At 46.3% G+C, this 24622-nt stretch overlaps 1 pseudogene; it reads left to right on the top strand.

The window, feature by feature from the left end:
* Positions 1 to 24180, top strand: part of LOC119465178 (acetylcholinesterase-like) — a 60712-nt pseudogene extending 36532 nt beyond the window's left edge.
* Positions 24181 to 24622: the final 442 nt, after the last annotated feature.

Below are 24622 nucleotides of genomic sequence, written 5' to 3'. Positions count from 1 at the left end.
AAGGGCTTCAAGCCTGGCCATCCTTATCGTCACACTACCTTCTTTAGGGCTGTGATCGAAAACTTCACCTTGCTTCATGCGAGCCACGCGTTCTCTCTGAAATCGACCTGTGCTAAACTGCTATGAGCACGCGTGACCCGACAGGAAGCATCACAACCTCAACACGCATGAGTGACTACGTGCGACTTCCAAGAGACATGCTGCCACACGCAAATGCTTGCGCATGGTTTGATGCGTTCTCTTTCGCGAGTGTCAGTGAACGCGAAATATAGCAATACAGCACAAACAACGGACAACAGTATCAACAGGACTGATGGAAATCTGCCTCACAACTACACCCGTTCTCTACGTCACATTTTGGCATGAAAATGACTTGCGGCTTTTGCCCGCTTTTAGTGTGATCAAGGAACCCGTACGGGTCCCGAAACGTCTGTGTGTTATTTTCACCATTGACTTGACCAGTAACTACAATTTCTTCGACAGCAATTCTTCCTCGAACTGCCGGCAGCGTGAACTGCGCATAAGTTGACTACATCAGGACAGTTGTGTTCTGTGCGATCAATGAACTCGGTCGACCAAGCAGCACTTGTCTGCAAAGCAAACTGGAATTAAGCGCTTTTTCGTTCAAGCACGGCGAGCAACCCGAAGCAACAAGCGATGGACTGTAGAAACTCGACCATCTCCTGACGGCTGGTGCGTTGGCGGAGGCACCGCCATCACAAGCTAAAACGTAAGGCCCTAGTTTATTTTAACATGCCTGTGTCGATTGTATACGTACATGGTAACGTGCATGCCACTGAAAAGCGCACGTTAAGGTCACCAGTTAGTGTTCTTTAAAAACGCGTTCGCCGCATAGTGAAAGAAGTGTTGAGCAGTAACGCAACGCTGATAAGACGAATAAAATCAATCTACCAGCACCGTCCTGCATAATGAAACCACACATGGGCAAACAGTGGTGATCACGAAACTGACTAACGAACGAGTATAGAAAAAGCGCCTGCGAGAACGATCCCTAGCAGACGCCCTCCGCATATCGGCGCTCGGCGGTATCGACGCGCCGGCGGAAGCGTTAAGCCGCCGCTGCCGCCGCCACCGGAAGTTGAAAAGTCAACGAGCCCTACCTCACGGAATTCATGCAGAACTAAGGAAACCGCCGCCGCAATGGGAAAGCGAGCGCCGCGGCGGGCATCTAGTAAAGGAGGCATTGACTGTGCATATTCGAGTAAATACTTTTCACGAAAACTTGGAACGTGCAGGTAAGCTGAGTGAAGAGCAATGGCGTTCAAAGCAGGGATGTTGGCACTGCTTGTCCTCGCGACCCTTCTGAGTGCCATGGCTGAAGACATGCACGTCGAGAGGCAGACAACCGAGGGCCGTGTTCGTGGCAAGATTGTGCGCAGCCTTGGCAAGAGTGTGGAGGAGTACCGCGGCATTCCTTTCGCCGAGCCTCCCGTGGGAAAGCTCAGGTTTCGTCCTCCACAGCCAAAGGCACCTTGGGAAGGCACGTTAGATGCCACTGAAGGAACTACAGTTTGCCCTCAGGTACGTATATAGTTGACTGCGATAAGGTACAAAATGGGCCGGTTGGTTACTATTCATGGAAGGAAGCGCAAACCGACCAACTGGGCAAGCGCTTAATATTTCAATCCTTGGGAGCTCAACGATGTGTAGAACAAGGAACGTCACTGGTTCCAACGTTTCGACAAACGCACTTGATTTCGTCAGGGCAGCAACTGCTTTCTCTAGCGTTTACGTGCGCCTAGCTCACTCTCCCCCACCATCAATGGGGGAGAAGGAGAATGTATAGGCTATTTCGACACCGGCTCACTCCACACTCCTATTGAGGATGGTGGAGAGCGAACTACGCACACGTCAATGCTAAGAAAAGCAGTTGTGAACGGGACGGAATCAAGTCCTCGGTCGAAATGTTGCCCCACCGAAATTCCTTGTTCAACAAATTCTAGATAACTTCGAGCCCACATCTGCGGGTCAGCTTCTATTTTGTTTGGATTCCTTAAGAGCGAAATTCATAGGAAACATTGAGGTGATAATCCAGAAGAAAAAGACACGCACAGCAGACTTTTGCGACTTTGCGAAGTCCCAGCTTAAGTTTCAGCAAAGCGCTTTTTTTTACAAACAGTTGTATTAAACATTCTCATTGCCACTAATTAGACCAAACACTTTCAACCAAGACATTGCGCCCGGTATTAGCTCTAACACTCGATCTAATATATTGTTGCCCCAGGACACCAGTAAAACTTGAGTGTGACGCTTGTAAACGGCGCATAATTGACACAGGCTTAGTAAAACTTACATGCGCATCACCCATGCAAAACAGCCAGAAAACATAGGTTCGGCCACCTCCAGAAGAATTCCAGACTTCTATGAGCTACGTTGTGTAGAGAAACTGTAGATCAATGAAAGCGCATGCAAATCATTAACCTTTTATTTTATAGGGTGTTACAGTAACAGCCCCTACATGTCGCGTGTCTGGCCTTCTTTCTTCGGTAACGTAATTAAAAGCGCTTCACACCAGACGCGCGAGCAGACAGTGACTTCATTCATTTTTCGACTTCGTTGGTTTCTTCTGAGCCAAGCAAAGGTACCCTCGTGAATGATAATGTCAAGGCAAGTTCTCCTTTATTTGCTGCTGAGCACAGCCTGCAACATTTTCAATCAAACTAAGCGCTTAAGCGACCATTTGCACTTTGCACGAATAAATTTAGCTACCTTGAACACGAATCAAGCTTTATAACTTACTCTGCGTAGCTTCGGATGACTAAAACAGTATAGCGTTTCTCTGAGATGGATAACCTGGCTAATAGGCTAACATTTATCATGAGAACTCTTAAAGTGCAACGAAAAAGATGGCAAACCACACGACAATATTGTTACTCGATATGGAAGGACTTATTGAAGAAGCATCACTGATATGCATACGTACATCAGCGCGCATACTGGCTAAAGCAGGTGAAGAAAATAAAAAAAAAACGATACAACTATGCTTCTATGTTAAATACCTGAAATTTTAAATCCCGAACTACAGGTGCGCCAACATTCTAGAAACACAAAATTCTTATCATGGAGCACGACACAAATATGGCTGACACAAAAAATCTCCTTATTTCCTATTACGAAAGGCCTCTGATAATTCTCGCGTGAATTGGGCAAAATGCTTGGAAAACTATCTGCCACATAAAAATGCTTAGGCACCGACGCCCTCTGCAATGGGTGCTCAGATGCGACCGCCCAGATTATTTTGTCACGTCTGATGCTGTATTAGATGTACGGGGATCCAATGACCATACTGGCCTACATAAACATTACCACAGCTAAATGGCATCGCACATATAATGCATGAAATATATTCCACCAATTCCTCACTGTGTTTACAGTATAGTAAAATTAGGCAACATTTAGTGAACACGGAAGAGAATACGTTGAAGTTTATTTTTAGCAGGAAACAGGACCCTGCCCAGCACCTACGCAACTCACTTTGAGTCATCCAGTGTAGGTACTGAATGACTGCAAATTTCGCTTTACGACAATTTAGACGACTGCGCGCATTTGCCTGGACGCCTTTAAATTCCATTATTAAATTTATGACTGACTGATGTGATAACAGTCTGTGGATAGCTAGCCTGTTCTAACTTGTCCGCCTGTCATTGTAAGATCAGCTTCGTAGGCATTCGCACATTTTTTTTTTTCTACGCAGAACTAACACCGGTGTGAAAAATTCATAATTTACCAGCTTAAAGTTACTGAGCTCTAAACAATGACATGATTAAAAAATTAGAGTAGGTAATACGAGCGGATATAGTACGGATGAAAGGCCAATCTTGGTTTGAAGAACGGTAACTAATTAGTATGGGACTACAAAAAAATAATTTTACTTGTGGCCGTGTCCCTGAAAATCTTTTCCAATATTTACAACATCGCGGGAGGCATTAGCCACGTGACTGAACAATTGAAAATTATCTACATATCTAAATACATTTTGAACACGATTGCATTAATCCACTCTATCAAGCTTGCCCAGAAATGGCAGTGACAGATAATCCGTACATTTAAATGAAGGGAAAATAATTCGAAAGGATGAAGTTCTACTATTTGAATCGAGCACTAGATGCCGTCTAACCATAGATTTGTTAAGTTCTGCTCTACTCAAGCTGATCAACCCAAAGAGCTGTGAAACCAGAGTGCAGGCCGACTAAGGTATGGATACTTCTTTCTGTTGTTTTACGTGCCAAAACCAGTTCTGCTTTTGAGGCACGCCATAGTGGAGGGCTCCGGATTAATTTTGACCACCTGGAGTTCTTTAGCGTGCACTACAACACAAACACACGGGTGTTTTTGTATTTCGCCTCCATCGAAAGGCGGCTGCCGCGGCCAGGATTCGATCCCGCGATCTCGCGCTCAGCAGCGCAACGTCTTAGCTGACTGAGCCACCGCGGCGGGTGCGATCGGATCCATGTAATCTGCCAAGTAATGGGGAAATATGCGCAATGGTACAACTACTAACGGATTTCACAGATTGCAAAACGGCGTTCGATTCAGTAACGACACCATCAGTCATAGCGACGCTGTCTAATCAAGGAGTTCAGGAAGCATACGTGAATATCCTAGCACATATCTGTAAAGAATGCATGACTACCAAAATTTTTCACAAAAAAGGGGAAAAATACTGAGCAAGAAAGGGGTCAGGTACGAACAGACAACCTCTACAATGCTATTCAATGCATGCTTAAAAACTCTAATGTGGTTAGACAGGAAAGAATGTGGCGTAATCATCAATGGAGAACATCTTGTCAACCCGTGGTTTGCAGGTGACTGTTCTTTTTAGCAATGCTGCAATTGCAATGCTGATTACTTGCAACAAATTATTGAGAACTTTCGCCGACAAAGTGTAAGAGTATGCTTGAAGTGTAATATATAGAGTTTTTTTAAAAGGATCTGTCCAATAGTGTAGCACGAGCACGAGAATATGTGATTAGCAGTCAGCCTCTAGAATATGTGCAAGAGCAAATTTACCAGGATATTTACTCACAGGTGACCTGGACAACGAGAAAGAAATTTACCGGAAAATACTAATGTGTCGTGTGCATACAGAAGGCATTAACAGATCATGTTAGCCAGCCTGCAATCGTTGCATTCTACCGGCACCATGGAATAGGAAAGAAACTTTGGGGTTAGCAAAGAAGCTCGCTAAGTTGTCCGGCGCCGCGAAATGAGCGACGAAATGAAAAATGTTAGGCCAAGCGTTAAGAGACAGGAAGACAGCGGTGTGGAATAGAGAACGAGCGTTCGTAACGGATATTCTAGGTGACACTAAGATGAAGAAATGGAAGTGAGTAGACTATATGTAATGCGTATGCCAGATAAGCGGTGGTGTATTAGGATTACACGATGGGTGCCTAGAGAAGGAACTGGACTGAAGAAACGTAATTACACAGTGGGAATCACAGTGAAATACGGCAGGCAATTAGGTGTAACGTAGTGTCAACTGGAGCTAACCAGGGGTAATTGGAGAGCGCTGGGATTAGCCTTCATCTTGAAGTGAGCATGAGTAGGCTGATGATGATGATGATTTTACTCAAAACACCTTCTTGTTTCATACCTGTATTCTGTTTCTAAAACGTCCCAAATGTAAATAGGATCCGAGTAAACTTGTCGAGCCAGATGTTCGGAGCTATGCGCATAACCGACACAATTCGTACTGGTGCCCTTTAGTTTTATTAAGCGTGAGTGTCAGACAAATTTCAAAACTCACTGGAAGCACTACATAATCTATAGTTGACGTGCAACTAGGGTGCCCACGTTTTTGACGTACAGGTGACCTTTTACGACACGGGAATGGAAAGCCTCAAGGTTACGGAGGACTGCCTTCACCTCAACGTGTGGGTCCCCGAGCTCGCCAGGAACCCCGGTGCGAATCGACCGGTCCTGGTTTGGATCCACGGAGGGGGGTTCACGTTCGGCAGCGCCAATGAGGCCAACTACAGCGGAGCCGTGTTGACAGCGTTTGCGGACGTCGTTGTCGTGTCCATGAATTACCGCCTAAGCATCCTCGGCTTCCTCAACGGGAACTCTCCGGATGCGCCAGGGAACGTCGGTCTTCTCGACCAGGTCATGGCGCTAAAGTGGGTGCAGCGTAACATCGAATTTTTCGGAGGCGACCCGCAACAAGTCACATTATTCGGCCAGAGTGCGGGATCATGGTCCGTGCACGCACACATCATGTCACCGATGAGCGAAGGTCTCTTCAAGAGAGCACTCTTGATGAGTGGCACTATGTACAGCATCGACGTGTGGGACACGGTGCATGAGAGCATGGTCAAGGGTGACAAAATGGCTGGCATAGTCGGCTGCTCGGAGGGGGGCAAAATTGACCTCTCTTCCAATCCTGATAATGTCATAAGTTGTCTCCGCAACAAGTCCGCAGAGGAGCTCGTTACCGCTTCTGCAGAGAGCGTGGCCCCCAAACTTATGCCTTTCTTTCCAACATATCATGACGGATTCCTTCCCAGGAATCCAATAGAGGCAATGAAGCACGGTTTTTTCGCACCTGTTGATGTCATGGCTGGAGTCACCTCCGACGAAGGGGCTTGCTTTCTCCTGTTCCCACGGGTGGAAGAAATCCTAGACGATGATCTTGTTTCAGTGCCTCCAGAAAGGCTCGCTGATTCTCTTCAAACTTATTGTCACGTTTGTGGAAACGTGACATACCAGACGTGCTACGGATGTACCTTGACGACGCGTCGGAAGGTGACAACAACGCTTTGAGGAGACAGTACTTGGACTTCTCGTCGGACAGGGTGTTTAACTGTCCGCTGCGGTTCTTCGCAGATACGCACAGTCAACGGGGAGGAAAAGTGTTCGCCTACGTCTTCGCCCACAGGTCGGCGAACGCCTCGCTGCCTGGCTGGATGGGGCAGCCCCATGCCTCAGACATGCCGTTCGTTTTCGGTAAGACGTACGCCGCCGAGCCAGCGTCCGAAGAAGGCCGCATGAGTGAGGCTTTCATGCGGATGATGGCCACCTTCGCTGAAAACGGGTTTGTCACATTTTCACACCTTCGTTTCACTAAGAACCAACCGTTGTGCCTGTGAAGTTCGTCCACAGGCATATATTCAAATCAAATATAAAATATTCGTTTTCACTGCCAGGAGAAACAGCGTCATTTAGAATGCACTCTAGATTATTTTCACCACTTTGCATTCTGCAAGGTACGCCTAAATCTAAGCACACAAGCGTTTTATTGCGATAGCAATTATATGGACACTTCAACCGGATTTCTGCCGTCGCCGTCGCCGTCGCCGTGAGGTTCCCTGTAGATAAAATCTTCGCCGCGCGCCGTATGCCCGAGCGGAAGCGTGCGGGGACGCGCGCTATCACGGAGAGCGAACGCACTCAATCACCCACGCGCAAGCAAGGAAGCGGGAAGCCAGCGCCGGAGGGAGCGCGGGGGGGGGGGGCGGCGCACTTCTACTCTGCCAACAACCGCGCTCGTTGCTCGCTCGCCCGCAGTCTCTTATCTCCACACGGCTCTGACCTTTATGCGCCGTGCATTCGCCGCTCAGTTTCCGTTGAAGCGATAGACCGCACGTACCTTCGCCCGCTGCGCGGCGTATGCGCTCGCTGCCAGCGTTTTGACAGTCGTTGGCTGCAGTCATTCAGTGTGATATATTCATGTTTGTTTGTGCGCGCTCACACCACGCTTGTTCATTCAGTTAGTAATAGTCGGGCCACATTTTCCAACGCACGCTACACATGCAATGCTGCCCAGATCGGCAGTGCAGCACTACAGGTGTGTCCCTTCGCACGCGCTGCCCACGGTAAGCACTTCTCATCAACACCACCGTTTCACACGCGCCTTCTCGTGGTCATCGAGTCCCTCTTCATGTCGGTCTACTTACGCCGCAGCACACCTGCTTACTTAATCAGCTCATGTTTACTACAATTCATATTGCTACCAAAGCCGCTCACCTTACTTCGTATGACATTGTTGTGTTGCTATCGCATTCATTGCTTCGCCCTTAGGGCGAAACTGTGACATTTTTTTTGCATTACGAACACCATCGGACTGCGACAGACTCGGATGGGAATAAAACCTGCGATCTTTTGCTCAGACGATTTATTAGAGCATTTTCGTTCCCGTACGTTTCTAAACGTTATAACGAAGCTCTAACACCGCGATTAAAACAAGGATACACATCTAAATAAGTACCACGGTTGAAGCGCTGATAAGAAACTTAAACTTTTATTTGAAGGATGCCAGCTTCTACATTTACTGCCTAGAATATGATTGGGTACACGGATACACATACATGACAAAATCATAGCCTATCATGCAAAAATGGTATCTCTGTTTCTGATAAACCACAAAAGGCCCATTTACATAGCTATGTCTGACCTTTCTATTATAAAAGGACTGCGCTATTTCGTTTACCTTCTTAGATTTTTTTTCTTTCCCTAAGAACTTCCTGTTCTCAAACATGGGAATGCATGCGTGCCTACTTATTTGGCCCGCTAAATGGTTACCATACCGATCATTAACGTTAGTAATAAGCGCGCATGCACTCCCATGTTTGAAGAGACGAAGTTCTTAGGAATGAGAGGAAAATTGAAATATTGGAGGCATATAATATTGCCGCGGGACGGAAGAAGACCGGCACCGAAGCAGAGGCCAGCATTAGGCCGGCACCGAAGATGAGGACGTAAAGTGTTGCTCCTCGCCATCTTGGCTGGTTGCTGCTACGCCTGTGCTACTCGCTTATTTTGTAAATATTTGTGAATATACGTTTTTGTGCAACATTTTCTGGTGGAGATGCTGGGTACGCTGCCTGTTCATCCCCATCACCCAAGCACGGAACTCCGAAGTGGTCGCCGCGTTCTTCCCTCGGTGATGGCCACTGAAGCACGCACCGCGCCGTAGCCTACCGTGCAGCAGCCGTCCCCGCCGTCTGTCATCTTATCGCTTCCGCAAGATCCGGGCACCTTCTCTGGCACAGATAACGTGGACCTCGAGGGCTGAATTTCATGGTATGATGCGTTTCAGCAAACAGAACAGATGAGACGATACGCTTATGCTGGCGAATGTGATATTTTACCTGAAAGGAACCGCGCGCGTCTGGTACGAGACGCACGAACACAAGCTGACCAGCTGGGACGTTTGCAAAGAAAAACTGAATGACTTCTTCGGCAAGCCCTTGGGTCGTCAACTAGCCGCTAAAAAGAACTTGGCTCCCGTGCGCAGTCATCTACTAAATCATACATTTCGTATATTCAGGATATTCTAGCGCTTTGCCGTAATGTTGACGGTAACATGTCCGAAGCGGACAAGATCGGCCACATACTCAAGAATCTCCGATGACGCATTCAACCTCTTAGTATTCAGGGACTGCGCCACCGTGGATGCTATTGTGACAGAGTGTCGGTGATTCGAACAAGCTAAATCCCGCCGTATCGCCCAGCAATTCACCAGGCTCCCCAATACTGCCGCATCGTCATCATGTGAGGGACCACTACTTACGTCACAATCGCCGGTGTCGAACACTTTGACACGGATCGTTCGTCGGGAACTAGAAGCAATGTCACCAGCCCCTCTCGTGCCCGATGTCTCGACTGCCAACCAGCCTATGGTTTCATTGATTCAAGCCGTGGTTCGACAGGAGGTCACGAATTTGGGACTCTCCTCTGTGTGCGCTGTTCGCGTGCCACCAGTCGCACAAGTCACACCACCAGTTCTCCCAGTCGCGCCGCGGAACGAGCTCTTTTACTCGCGATACCGCAATCCCGCTGAGTGGAGGACGCCGGATGATCGCCCAATAAGTTTCGCGTGCTCTTGAGTTGGGCATATTGCGCGACACTGCTGGAGCCGTCAGACGTCAACGACTAGCTGGAGCACCCGGAACCCTCATCCTGAAGGCTACTCCCGTACAACATCGTCGCGCTCTCCACCGACTGACATGCCCGACGTCGACACTCCTACCAACATGTACAGGCAGGTCACCATCGCCGAGCGATCGCCGATCTCGCTCACCGCAAGCTCGCCGATTCCCTTCGCCGCAAGCCCCCGTTTCCCGTCGCCTGCCAACTCTGGACGCTACGCATTGGAAAACTAACGAGTGCAGCGCCCGGAGGTGACGCTGCATTCTCGACCCGACCTCGATATCCTCGTCTGACAGTTCCTACCCGCTCTAATCTGCTCGAAGTCCAACTCGACGGTGTTATTGTTATGGCCCTTATCGACACTGGTGCACAGATCTCGGTGATGAGCTCCATTCTTCGTGAGAAGCTGAAGAAAGTCCTGACACCCGCCGTGCTACGTACAGTGAGAGTTGCCTGATGGAAGCACACCTACTGTTGTTGGAACGTGTACTGCCCGCGTTACTATATCTGGCCATACAACGAACGCTCAGTTTATGGGCACTGCTTGAGCAGTGCCCATACGACGTGATCTTGGGCATTAACTTTTTGTCGACACATTCAGCCCTCGTCGACTGCGGCACCGGTGTCCTGCAACTTGAACTCCCTTCTGCCCCAGAGACTCTTCCTGCTAACATACGCAACTGTGTTCTTCAGAGTACGAGTGATTACCGCCCCAATCCACTATTTATGTTCTTTTGACGCCCTCTCCTGCTGTCGCTGACTGGGGATTACGTTGCATTCCCTATTACTGACGTTGTCTTGGCACACAATGTGACCCTACCACATACGGTTGTCGAAATTGTCAACAACGAAGGTTATCTGCCTGTGTTGAACTTTGGCTTATCCGCCCGTGTTATACCATCCGAAATTGCGCTCGCAACTTTGGCATCCGTCAGCGACTGTCAAATATCCACGCTAACATCTGAGGCGACTTTGAGTCCGACGTGCTCAGCAGGATCCACCAGCTTGCCCACCAGTGAGTTCAAAAAAATGATAGCCGCGGACCTTTCACCTGCGCAGGCTGATGAGCTCTGCCATGTGTTAGCGTCGTACCGGGACGTTTTTGACTTCGACAACCACCCACTTGGCCAGACAACGGCTGTCATGCACCGAATCGACACAGGCGACGCAAACCCTATTCATCGCCGTCCGTATCGTGTTTATGCTGCTGAAAGGGCGCTTATACAAACAGAAGTCGACAAGATGGCTGCAAAAGACATTATAGAACCTTCTAGCCCATGGGTATCCCCAGTTGTGCTTGTCAAGAAAAAAGACGGCACCTGGCGTTTCTTTGTCGATTACAGACACCTGAACAAGATCACTAAGAAGGACGTATATCCGTTGCCACGCATAGATGATGCCCTCGATTGCCTCCGACGGAGCGAGTTATTTTTCGTCCATCGACCTGTGGTGCGGCTATTGGCAGATTACCGTAGATCCTATGGACCGCGAGAAGACGGCTTTTGTGACACCTGATGGGTTATACCAATTTAAAGTTGTGCCCTTCGGCCTATGCAATGCGCCAGCCACATTTGAGCGCATGATGTATTCGCTCCTTCGTGGCTTCAAATGGTCGACCTGCTTATGTTACCTAGATGACGTTATTGTTTCCTCAACGACATTTGACAGCCATATTCAGCGCCTGTCCGTCATCCTCTAATTGTTCTGCAGCGCCGGTCTCCAGCTTAACTCATCCAAGTGCCATTTTGGTCGCCGCGAAATAACAGTGCTCGGCCACCTTGTTAATGGTGTAGGAATCCGACCTGACCCAGAAAAAATTCGCGCAGTGAAGCATTTACCTGCACCTTGCTGAACGAAAGACGTTCGCTCCTTCATTTGCTTATGTTCTTACTTTCGTCGCTTTGTCAAAAATTTCGCTGACATCGCCCGTCCGCTCACCGACCTTCTCAAGAAAGATACGCCTCTCGTCTGGGGCCATCTAGAAGCTCAGGCATTTGCTGCGCTTATCCCCCTTCTCGACGACTTCTCCTCGATCTGTTGGCGCACTTCGACACATCTGCTCCTACGGAAGTTCGGACGGAAGCCAGTCGGATACGGAATCGGAGCCGTCCTTGCCCAGCGCCAGCATGGTCGTGACTGCGTCATAGCGTACGCCCGCCGCCTGCTCTCTGCCCCAGAACGCAATTACTCAATTACCGAGCGTGAATGCCTTGCCCTTATTTGGGCAATCTCCAAATTTCGGCCGTACCTTTTTGGCCGCCCATTCACGGTATTCACTGACCACCATGCGCTCTGCTGGCTTTCCTCGCTGAAAGATCCTACAGGCCGTCTCGGACGCTGGGCTTTGCGATTACAAGAGTACTCGTTTTCCGTAATCCACAAGTCTGGCCAATTACATCAGGACTCGGACGGCCTGTTCCGTTATCCCGTAGATCCACCCGACAACACCAACCCTGACACCGATGCCTGTGTCCTTTCTATATCTCAGTTAATTCATTTCGGCGATGAACAGCGGCGTGATCCGGCGTTACGTTCCATCATCACCGGTCTCAGTTCCCGGCACCCGGACGAGTCACTCCGGATGTTTACCTTACATAATGGAACTTTATACCGCCACAGTGTATACTCCAAAGGCCCTGAACACTTGCTTGTGGTGCCCTCCCACATGCGTACTACTGTCCTCCAGCAGCTTCACGACGAACCTACAGCAGGTCATCTTGGTGTAACGCGCACTTATGATCGCGTGCGGCGTCGTTTCTTTTGGCCTGGGCTTTATCGCTCCGTACAGAAGTATGTTGGCCGCTGCGAACTTTGCCAACGACGCAAGAGACCACCGACGCTTCCCGCCGGCCTTCTTCAGCCTATCGATGTCCCAGTAGAGTCGTTATTCCGCGTCGGCCTCGATTTGCTCGGACCCTTCCCTACATCAGCATCAGGGAACAAATGGGTCGCTGTCGCGACAGACTATGCCACGCGTTACGCTATTACACGCGCACTTTCAACCAGCTGTGCCACCGATATTGCCGACTTCCTCCTTCACGATGTTATTCTGCATCACGGAGCACCTCGTCAACTGCTCACCGATCGCGGTCCTTACGTCTTGTCGCGTGTCATCGATTACCTTTTACGCTCATGTTCCACGAAACACAAAGTCACCACCGCCTATCACCCTCAGACAAATGGCCTCACCGAACGTCTGAATCGCACCATAACCGACATGCTGTCCAATGTACGCTTCCGCCGACCACCGCGACTGGGATGCTACATTACTCTTTGTCACATTTGCCTATAATTCGTCACGCCACTATACGGCAGGTTGCTCACCGTTTTATCTTCTTTTTGGCAGGGAACCGACACTACCTATGGATACTGTACTACCAGCCACCCCACGCCAACCATCGGAGTACGCACAAGATGCCATCGAAAGGGCGCACGCTGCGCGTCATATCGCGCGTGACCGCCTTCAGATGTCGCAGGTGTCACAGAAGAACCGTTACGATTGCCGTCACAAGGATTTATGTTACGCTCCTGGATCCTTAGTGCTCCTCTGGTCGCCAACTCGACACGTTGGTCTCTCCGCGAAGCTTCTACCACGGTACCATGGTCCTTATCGCGTTGTGCGCCAAATTACCGACGTGACGTATGAGATTGCACCGGCACAGCCTATGTTCTCTTCTGCGCCGGTCAAGACTGACGTAGTTCATGTTACCCGGCTGAAGCCGTATCACCCGTCCGCTGATGTTGCACTCTGACTTGCCCGGATGGTGCGCGTGTTTTCGCTCGGGGGGTAATGCCGCGGGACAGAAGAAGACCGGCACCGAAGCAGAGCCAGCATTAGGCCGGCACCGAAGAAGAGGAGGTAGAGGTGTTGCTCCTCGCCATCTTGGCTGGTTACTGCTACGCCTGTGCTACTCGTCTATTTTGTAAATATTTGTAAATATACGTTTTTGCGCAACATATTGAAAGTAGGGATGAACAGGATACAGAGGCTCCCTCTATAGCTAGCGATGAAGTTAGAAGGGCCTCGCAAGACATGAGCCAGGGAAAGGCGGCTAGAGAAGATGGAATAACAGTCGATTTAATAAAAGACGGAGGATATATCATGATTGAAAAGCTTGCGGCCCATTATACGCAATGCGTCACGACTTCAAGTGTACCAGAAAGTTGGAAGAACGCCCACATTATACTCATTCATAAGAAGGGAGACGTTAAAGAAATGAAGAATTATAGGCCCGTTGGCTTGCTTTTAGTATTGCATAAAATATTCACCAAGATAATTTCCAAGAGAACAGGCTGGCTTCAGGAAGGGATATTCTTCGATGGATCACATCCATATCTTCAATCAGGTAATCGAGAAATCTGCGGAGTACAATCAACTTTACTATATGGCTATACAAAACATAAAATGCAAGATCGACAAACTTGAGAAGGGGGATCCAGCTAAGGGTCTCGCCCAGCTTCAGACTGATTTTGATGACCTCGAGTGGTGCAGACGACATCTGAATGTGGAAATACATGGAATTCCTGAGACTGCAGGTGAAAATCTTTTAAACAAGGTGAATGATCTTGCGAAAACGTTGAATTTGATCGAACTTGGTCCGACTGATATTTCTGCTATTCACAGAATGGCATCAAGGCCAGGTAGACAGCGTGGAGTGATCCTTCGCTTTGTCCACTAGGACCTTCGAGATACGTGGCTTGAAAAAATAAAATCCTTGAGGCAGAAACAAGATAATGCTTACAGAAGTGGGAATATGACCTAGCGTTCCCGGGATCTCTTATTACCAGCTTAAACCTGGTCTAGGAGAGTTGGCTATGACTTTGCAGGGCATTCCAATGGGAAGGTCCTTGGTACGTAGGAAGAGTGAAGAGGGTGCGCAGGTCATCAGGTGTGAGGATGACTTGTCAGCGTTGAGCAATTGATGTGTTTGTTTTTGTACTATTCGTTAGTTTTTTTTTGTTTTTTTTTTACTGCTCTGCAAAATGTATGACCTCGGATATATCGCCTTTCGTAAGTTAGCGAAGCGGTTTGAAAGTTTGAAAGTGTAGAAAGAGGATTTCTCCGATGCTTACATTTAAATGTACGATCAATGGGAAACAAAGTAAATGAACTCGAGTGACTGTTTAATCAAAAGATAGGTTGTTTTGATGTAGTTATGCTAACAGAAACCTGGAAATCGGATATTGCAGAATAATTTGAGCTACCTCATATGAACACGTTCTCTGTTTTTAGGCCAAGTCATCGAGGGCGTGGTGTCGCTAGGCTACTTGGTAATTCTTTACCAGCCGTATTGCTCGAAAAGTTTACTTTAGTTACTGCTCACAACAAGATGTTATGTGTTCAGTTTCAAGATGTCATAGTTACTGTGTGTTACCGCCCACGTGATGGTAACTTGTCTGAATTTTTTGCATTTATAGACGTTTTCTTAACATTTGTAAATCAACATGAATACACTATTATGTTGTGTGGTGATATCGACAAGTAGCATGACGGCACGAAAAAGTGTGACTTTGAAACTATTATTGCATGCAACGGTTGCGAAAACATTATAAATAGATCAACTAGAATAATTCTGTCTTCGGAGACCACCATAGACTTATTGATCACAAACTGTGATTTGTCGTGTGTGACCTGTGCTGTCCTTACGTATGCTATTAGTGATCACATGGCGATATGTTGTTCTGTAAAAACAGGTGCACCTACGTTAATTCAGAATGACATTCCTTATAGTTATCAGCATGTCTCGCCAGGTGCTTTAGATGCCTTCCGTTCAGAGATTGGCACTTTGCATTAGGGCAATGTTTTTCACTCAGATGATCCGAATGCAGCCTATGACGCATTTTTAGAATCATTTATCTGTATATACAAACAACACTTCCCTTATAAACAGCGGAAAAACGTAAAGGTTGTTGGAAACCTTGGATGACGCGCGAACTCTTACGTAAAATAGGCAAAAAGGACAGATTATTTTGGAAATTCATGCGTACGCGCAACGAGGCGGATTGCTTTCAAGCAGTTCCGAAATGCATCAAGTAAATGAATGAAGAGCTGTATCACTACAAACGAGCTGTATCACATATACAAACGAGCTGTATCACATACAAGCATTTACTGTGTGCTCAAAACGAGCAGATGTTTTATAGCATAGAATAAACTCTTTGATGTGCTGCAATCCGAGAACAGAGGAAATTAAGGAGGTACTCCATGATGGAAACTTGCTCAGTGGAGAGGCTATGGCGAATGATTTTAATGATTACTTCGTTTACTGAGACTTTAACGACAGATCACCCGCTGCTTGCTGAACTCTGGGTCCAGAAACTACAAACAGTTTTTCTTAGCAGGTACTATTGAACCAGAAGTCCGCAAATTATTCCTCGGCTTAAAAAACAGTTGCAGCTGCGACGCCGATGGCATGCAAATAAAACCAGTGAAATATGTTATCGAACTGATCAGTCCTGCACTAACACACATATTCAATCTCAATTTCGACAGGGGTTTTTCCTTCGAAAATGCAAACAGCACGCATAATAGCTCTCTACAAAAAGGGGAACAAGCATAACGTTGCAAATTATCGACCGATATCTCTTCTTCGGGTATTTTGTAAAGGGTTCGAAAAAATTATGTTTAGTCGCTTATCCTGTTTTTGCACCAAATATGTCCTGATAAAATCGCAATATGGCTTCCAAAAACGTAAGTCTACAGAACTTGCCCTACTTGATCAAAAATAATATAGTCTACAACAGTTTGAACAAAAAATTAAGTGTTCGGAATTTTTGTGGATTTCACGCAAGCATTTGACTACATTCACCACGGCATTTTATTAGAAAAATAAACCATCATGGCATTCGCGGGCTCCCACTCATGGTACCTAAAAGCTATCAGGCGCATAGATGTCACTTTCTTTCTGTAAATGATTTAATATCAGATAAGAAAAAGATAATTTTAGGGGTACCACAAAGAGAGCATTCTTGGCCCTTTATTGTTCACTTTATATATTAATGACATAGTCCATATCTCCCCAGAATTAAGCTTGGGAGACATGCTCGTGTCATCTATGCAGATGACACGAGTATATTTGTCACCTCAGCATCAGGTGTTATTCTTTCTAGTAAAGCTAATGACGTCTTACAGAAGTTAGACAACTGAACAAGTAACAATAAGTTAAAAATAAATGCAACTAAAACAAAAGCCGTAGTTTTTCATTCGAAAGGTCAACAAGTGACTTTGCAGAATAACATTGTATTTAGAGGCTCAGATATAGAAATAGTGAAGTCTGTGGAAGTACTTGGGGTACATTTTTACAGTACTTTGCAATGGAATGGTCACGTCAATAATATTCATATAAAATTAGGCCGGATAACTGGAATATTAAGTGGTATCCGGTACCTCATCCCTAACTCGGTGAGGTTATTGATATACAAATCGTTGTTTAGTTCTTATCTTAACTACTGCTATTTGGTTTGGGGACCAACTACAGAAACAAACTTAACAAAATGACTAAGAATACCGAATAAAATACTGAGGCTGATAGACAACGCTATTTTTCTTCTACCTAGCGACCCACTGTTTAAAAAATATAGGTTAATCAAAGTGAATGAAATATATAAATGCAGACTACTACGAGAGTACTGCCTTAACTGCAGACGCTCAAACTTTTTGTTTATGGAGATGGCGAATCCTTGCTTAAAGTAAAAGGCATATAAAACACGAAATACAGAAATCAGGAACGTTCCTTACTTTCGTACTAATTATGGTTTTCAGATGCATCGATGTACTCTTCCGCGAATTCTAAATAATTACACTAGCAAAGGTATAGATGTGTCTCATTTAAGTGTCGTAGAAATAACGGCTATTTTTGTTGTATAAACTATGCAGCCATTTATTTAGGTGCAGAAGATTACACCAGGTTTCTTTGCTGTATAAGCTATGTATAAACCATGTTTTCCTTTATGGCTTGATTTTTACGTAACGCAGTGTGACAGTTAAAAAAAGTGCTATGATTTTGTGATGTCCTTCAGCTGCTGCCATTATTCACAAAGGGGGTGGAGGATCCCTCAAGCCGTAATTTGAACGCCTTTACCCTCCGTCCCCTGTTACACTGTACTGTGACGAAGCAAATGAAAGCAATCAATAATGCTTTCATAGATTATGAAAAGGCATTTGATTGATTAGAGATACCAGCAATCATAGAGGCATAGCGTAATCAAGGAATAGAGAAGCCATACGTGAATATATTCGGAAATATCTACAAATTACCACAGCTATATCGTTCCCCACAAGAAAAGTAGAAAGTTACCTATCAAGAAATGGTTCAGACAAGAAGGAACAATTTCTTCAATGCTATTCACTGCATGCTTAGTCGAAGTGTTCAACCTCTTAGACTGGGAAGGCTTAGGCTTAGGATCAACGGCGAATATCTTAACAACCTTCGATTTGAAGATGACGTTGTCCTATTCAGCAACAATGGGGACGAATTACAACAAATGATTGAGGACCTTAACCGAGAAAGTGTAAGAATGGGGTTGAAGATTATTATGCAGTAGACAAAGATAATGTCAATAGCCTGGTAAGGGAACAAGATTTCACGATCGCCAGTCAGCCGCTAGAGTCTGTACAGGAGTCGAATTATCTAGGTCAATTACTCACAGGGGACCCTGATCACGAGAAGCAAATTCACAGAAGAATGAAATTGAGTTGGTGCGCATACGGCAGACATTGCCAAATCCAGAATTGGGAGATTACCACTGTCGTTGAAAAGTGTGCAATTATTGCATTCTAGCAGTGCTAACATATGAGGCAGAAACTTGGAGGTTAACACAGAATATCGAGAACGAGTTAAGGACTGTACAAAGAGCGATGGAACGAAAAATGATACGCCTAACTTTAAGATACAGGAAGAGAGCGGTGTGGATCAGAGATCAAAGGGAGATAGGCGATATTCTAGTTGACATTAAGTGGAAAAAGTGGATCTGGACAGGCCATGTAATGCGTCGGATGGATAACCGATGGACCATTAGGGTTACAGAATGAATACCAAGAGGAGGGAAGCGCAGTCGAGGACGGCATGAAAGTAGGCGGTGTGATGAAGTTAAGAAATTTTCAGCCGCAAGTTAGAATCAGCTCGCGCAAAACAGGGGTAATTGGAGATTGCAGGGAGAGGCCTTCGTCCTGCAGTGGACATAAAAATAGGCTGATGATGCAGATATATATTAGATAGCTTTTAGATAGCTGTGTTCGCGCACTCTCTTGTTCTATCAAAAAAATGAAGTGGCCTCTTTGCATGATAGACTATGATTTTGTCATGTATGCTCTTCAGACCCGAAGCCTACTGAGGGGCATAACTTTGAAGACGGTTCGTATTAGCGACTGGTAGATTGTGAACGTCAAAACACAATTTTTATTGCGATAGCAATTATATGGACACTTTCACAGGATTTCTGCCGTCGCCGTCGCCGTCGTCGTCGCCGTCGCCGTGAGGTTCCGTATAGATAAAATCTTCGCCGCGCGCCGCATGCCCGAGCGGAAGCGTGCGGGGACGCACGCTGTCACGGAGAGCGAACACACTCAATCTTCCACGCGCAAGAAAGGAAGCGGGAAGCGAGCGCCGGAGGGAGCGGGGGGGGGGGGGGGCGCATTTCTACTCTGCCAACAACCGCGCTCGTCGCTCGCTCGCACCGTCTCTTATCTCCACACGGCTCTGACCTTTATGCGCTGAGCATTCGCCGCTCAGTTTCCGTTGAAGCGATAGACCGCACGTACCTTCGCTCGCTGCGGCGTATATGCGCTTGCTGCCAGCGTTTTGACAGTCGTTGTCTGCAGTCCTTCAGTGTGATCTATTCATGTTTGTTTGTGCGTGCTCACACCACAGTTAGTAATAGTCGGGCCACATTTTCCAACGCATGCTACACATGCAATGCTGCCCGGATCGGCAGTGCAGCGCTACAGGTGTGTCCCTTCGCACGCGCTGCCCACGGGAAGCGCTTCTCATCAACACCACCGTTTCACACGCGCCTTCTCGTGGTCATCGAGTCTCTCTTCATGTCGGTCTACTTACGCCGCAGCACACCTGCTTACTTAATCAGCTCATGTTTACTACAATTCATATTGCTACCAAAGCCGCTCACCTTACTTCGTATGACATTGCTGTGTTGCTATCGCATTCATTGCTTCCCCCTTAGGGCGAAACTGTGACATTTTTTCTTTCAATGCCGCATCTCAATGCTGGAGGCAGCATTTAAAGTAGCGGTCTGCTTCATGATTCTTCTCACAAAAACCGTTTTAGAGCGAAGTTCTTAGGCGCCCGTTCCTTAGGCGAGCGTCGGTGTAGTCCCTCGTAACTAAGCAAAAGATCACGGCGAAGGATGCAAGAGTGAACGCGGAGCGCAGCGGTGGATGCAAGAGTGCGATAACGAAGAGATCGCGAGGACGAGAGCGTAGGAGCAAAGTACGGCGAACGCGTGAGAAGAAAAGCGTATTGCCACACAAGACCGGCTCTGCGGCGACAACGGCTATGAGCCAGAGTAGCGCATGTCGTCTTTTCCCCGATGATACCATATACGTAAACAAAGCGCAGCATGAGCGGAGGTCTGTCTGAAGCGGCTGGTGTGAATAACGTCCACGCGTCATCCACGCGCTGCCTCTCGCCATCTCCCGATTAGCGAGGCAGCCTAGCCACACTTCGCTTCGTTTGCAACCTGCCGCACGAGAAAGATTGTTTGCGCCAGCCAATATATTGCGAAAACACGTATGGAGCTGCGCTCAAATTTCGCATTACAATGTATCGCAATCGTCGGTGGCATTTTTTATATTCGATTTATTTATTAGTCTAATAGAAGTTTATATAACTGAAGTACAAGTGTTTATTAATTTCCTAACAGTCCATTTCGAGTTTACATTGACTACATATTAGTGTATAGGGTGTCCCAGCGAACGTTAGCCAAACTGCTCAACGAAAAATATATCTAAACAACACGCTGCAAGATACTATCGTAAGAACTGCGGTGTTAGGTAGACACACCTCTGACTATTGAACACCATTGGTTCTATAACTGTATCTTGCATCCTGTTTTAAATTTTTTTATTGGCCAAAAAAGATAGCGGAACATCTAACATCACGTGGTGCGTTGGCGTGTTGATGCTGCATCCTACGCCTACTGCTTTATATGCCGCGCACGCCCGCCCGGGCCGCTGTATATTGAAAGCCATCTGCGGCGAGGACAGAGTCCGCCCTGCGCTATGTTTTCACGACTGAGTTCGTGCTGATGCTAGCGGCAGCACGAAGGTCAATCCTTCGCTGCTGCTGCTGCTGCGCTTACCCACTCCAGCTTTTCGACAGCGAGCTTCCGCGGTCATCCAGTGAGAAGCGTTCATGATTGCTCGGGCGCGCGTGACACCATGTATACTTGTTCATTTAGTTAGGGTGTCTATGTTTACATGTTTATACGGCCGATAAAACTTCTATTCTTACTTCGTATAGCTGTCCACTAATTTGCTGTGGCAATCGATGCTTCGCCGTTGGGGCGAAACTGCGACTTTTTATGAAACCCTTCCGCATTTTTGATGTCTGATCCGGACAAATTCTGGCGTTATCTTAGTGAAAGCAAAGATGAAATGCTGAATCCAAAGGTTGATGAGCATGATGACTTCATAAAGAGGGAAACTTAAATCGGTAATCATATTAACAAAAGTTCCCGAGTGTTTTTTTTAACGGTATGAACACGAGCTCAACACCTCGTTACCTATAACTACGGAAGTACTGATAATCCGTGACAGTGTTCTAGGGATGCTGCTCCAAATTAAGCTAATCCTAAAATATCTTCGGGACCGAATTGAATATACAATGCGGTCCGTAAGGGGTTATTCTCAGCAAATACAACACATTCTCAGCCGTATTTTCAAAGCATCGTGCGACTGTGGCTAGATACTAGCTGAATGGCCTATAGCACGCGTTGTGACCGTTTTTAAAAAGGGAGGCGTCTCTTCCTAAACTAATTACAGTCATGTCTCTATCACCAGTAATTGCTCTGAATTACTAGAACATGCCATTGCAGATTACATTCACCAATTTTTATCAAATAAGAATGTAATGCCACCCTGTCAACATAGATTAAGGACCACAATGTCTACAGTAAATACACTTGTGACTAGAGCTTATAAATTTTCCCGAATGTTTGATAGGTCTAGGCCGATTGATGTGTTGAGCCTAGATTTTAGGCGCGAAGCACCTTATGCCCTCGGGCTGTCGGCGTCTCCTGTCTTCGTCGTCACGGTAAAGCAAGCAGCTCGTGCTCGCGCTCGGCACGCGCTCGTGCCACTGCTCCTGCGTTCGTCGTCGTCTTCCACAGCTAGCTGCGTTGCCACTCATCATTCCAGCGTATAATTTCACTTCTCTTCTGTCGTCGTAATGGGGAGGCCGCGTTTGCAGGCTCATGAGCCATTGCTTAAGGCTGTATGAGTCCATTAGCGGTGCAACACTGCAAGCTTCGCACTTCTCCATGTTTCACGTCAGAGGAGCTGCATTTCGCTCAATGGGTCATTTGACACTTACGCATAAAATTTAATTCACCGCTCAAACCGAGCCTATGACTTTACTTGTGTTGACTGTAATAACTAATGAAAATGCAGCTCCACTAACGTGAAACCTGGGGAAGTGCGAAACATGCAGTGATGCACCGCTATTGGGCAATGAGAGCCAGAAGACTGGATTTTTTACAAGGTTATCGATAAAGTGCCTCACAAAAAGCTATTGTTTAAATCCGAAAGTATCGGACTTCCACCACACATTATCAAATGTAGTCATGCATACCTAACACGCAGAAATATGTTTTTTTGAGGTCAGGGGTTGTTGCTGTGCAGTGCTGAGTGTTCCTTCAGATGTACCCCAGTATAGCGTGGTAGGTCAGGTATTTTATAAAATGTTTGCTAATGATTATTTAAGGTCGTACCTAAAGACATATTTATTCAATTATTTGCCGATGACGGCATTCTTTTTAATGAAATATGTTCGGGCAACGAACATTCTTTACTCCAAGAAGCCTTGTTACTAACTGATGAATGAGGTGCAACACGAGAACAAGATGAGAGCTGGTCCTGCTCTTACCTCGTCCTCGTTTTGCTCATCGTCTTGAATTTCCATCTCCCGCATTCCCCGTGTTTTCCCTGGATAACAGATGAATGGTGTCAGCAGGGGGGAAGGAACTTTATAAATTAGTAATTCTCTTGACAATAACACGAAACGAATCGCCAAGTAATCTTTCATGCACCCTTCCCAATAGTCGATGAGTAGAAATATCTCAGAGTCGCTCTAACAAAACACTCGTCTGGTCAACACACATTTCAAACATCTGCACGTCTGCATTAGGGAAAAAAAATGTGATGCCCAACTAGACAGATTACACAGAAAAGCGGTTGGATTTATTTTTGGCAAGTACAGAAGACATGATTCACCGACACAGCTTGTTAAACTAAATGGAATTCTAACGTTAGAAAAATGCAGAAAAATCAGCTGCCTGTCGCCCTTACATAAACATCCTTTCTGGTAAAGTCTTGATAAATTTTCCAGACTGTGTAAAGCCCAATTTTACTAGAAAGACGAGACACAACCATACATATTCATTGGCATCCCTTTTTGCTCAAACTATAGCATAAAAGAATGACTGGAACTCTCCGCCAGTTAGTCTTTTTGAGTTCGATAATTTTGCTGACCAGCTCGATAACATTATATTGCAGTTTTGTATGGTATGCTTCGGCGGCATGTGATTACAAGTTGTGTTATTTATTGTATTGATTTATTCTGTATTATTTTTCTGGTATTATTGTGCGTAATAATTCGTATTTGAGGTTTTGTATTGTATGAAATGTGTACAATGGGATTTTGTGTATTTCTGCGTCAAGGTTTACTCAGTCTTATTTGCTATAGCCTGCACTGTAATATTATTTGGGTGCTGCTCTTTCTTCGGCCAAAGAAGGCCTGCAGTATTTATAAATAAACAAAATAACAATACAATACAGGGATGCCGGGGAGAACTCAGATAATATGCTTTGTCATTTTTTTTCGTTATGCATTCTACCAAAATGGTAAATAAGTAGCCGTGACAAACACAATACTTCTCTTATCCCAGGGTACCCGAATTGCCGAACAACCAGCAATGGCCGCCGTACACCAAGAGTTCTCCCACCATGGTGGTGATGGACCACGATACCTTCAACCAAACGCAGGAATTCCGTGCCAGTCACTGCGAGCGGTGGAGGCCACTGTTCTAAAGGAATTAAAAATGGGTTTACTTATCTATGTGTATTGCGAGTGATCAAATAATCTACTTTCTACGGGCATAGTGGATAAGTTGGCAGATTTACTTGCCTTTCTTCCCGCTCGAAGAAGTAAAGTTCTCTTGTTCATAAACAAATTGTGCACCATAAGAAGTTTATTATAAAGACAGCTCACATAGTCTCCTTAGAAGTACAGCAACAGTTAAGCATAGATGTGCAGTCCCTTGAGTTTTTCCTTGGCGCATGAACGTAGTTGAACTTGCTGTAGGGCGCAACTGAAACCTTTTGCGGAAGAAACATAGAAACCTCAAAATTGAAATTGTCATCCGCTTGGTAGCACAAAGGAAATCCATATGGTTTTCTCACAAAGTATTCTTCGCAGCCGAAGAAAAACTGGGTGTCTGGCAATCTAACCCACACCGAACGCTCATCCGGCCTGGTGACTTCAACATCTGAACTTAG

This window comes from Dermacentor silvarum, chromosome 9 (assembly GCF_013339745.2).
Source record: "Dermacentor silvarum isolate Dsil-2018 chromosome 9, BIME_Dsil_1.4, whole genome shotgun sequence".
In the NCBI taxonomy this organism is placed as follows: domain Eukaryota; kingdom Metazoa; phylum Arthropoda; class Arachnida; order Ixodida; family Ixodidae; genus Dermacentor; species Dermacentor silvarum.
The sequence above is the reverse complement of the archived record's forward strand: the minus strand, read 5'-3'. Positions and strand labels throughout refer to the sequence as shown.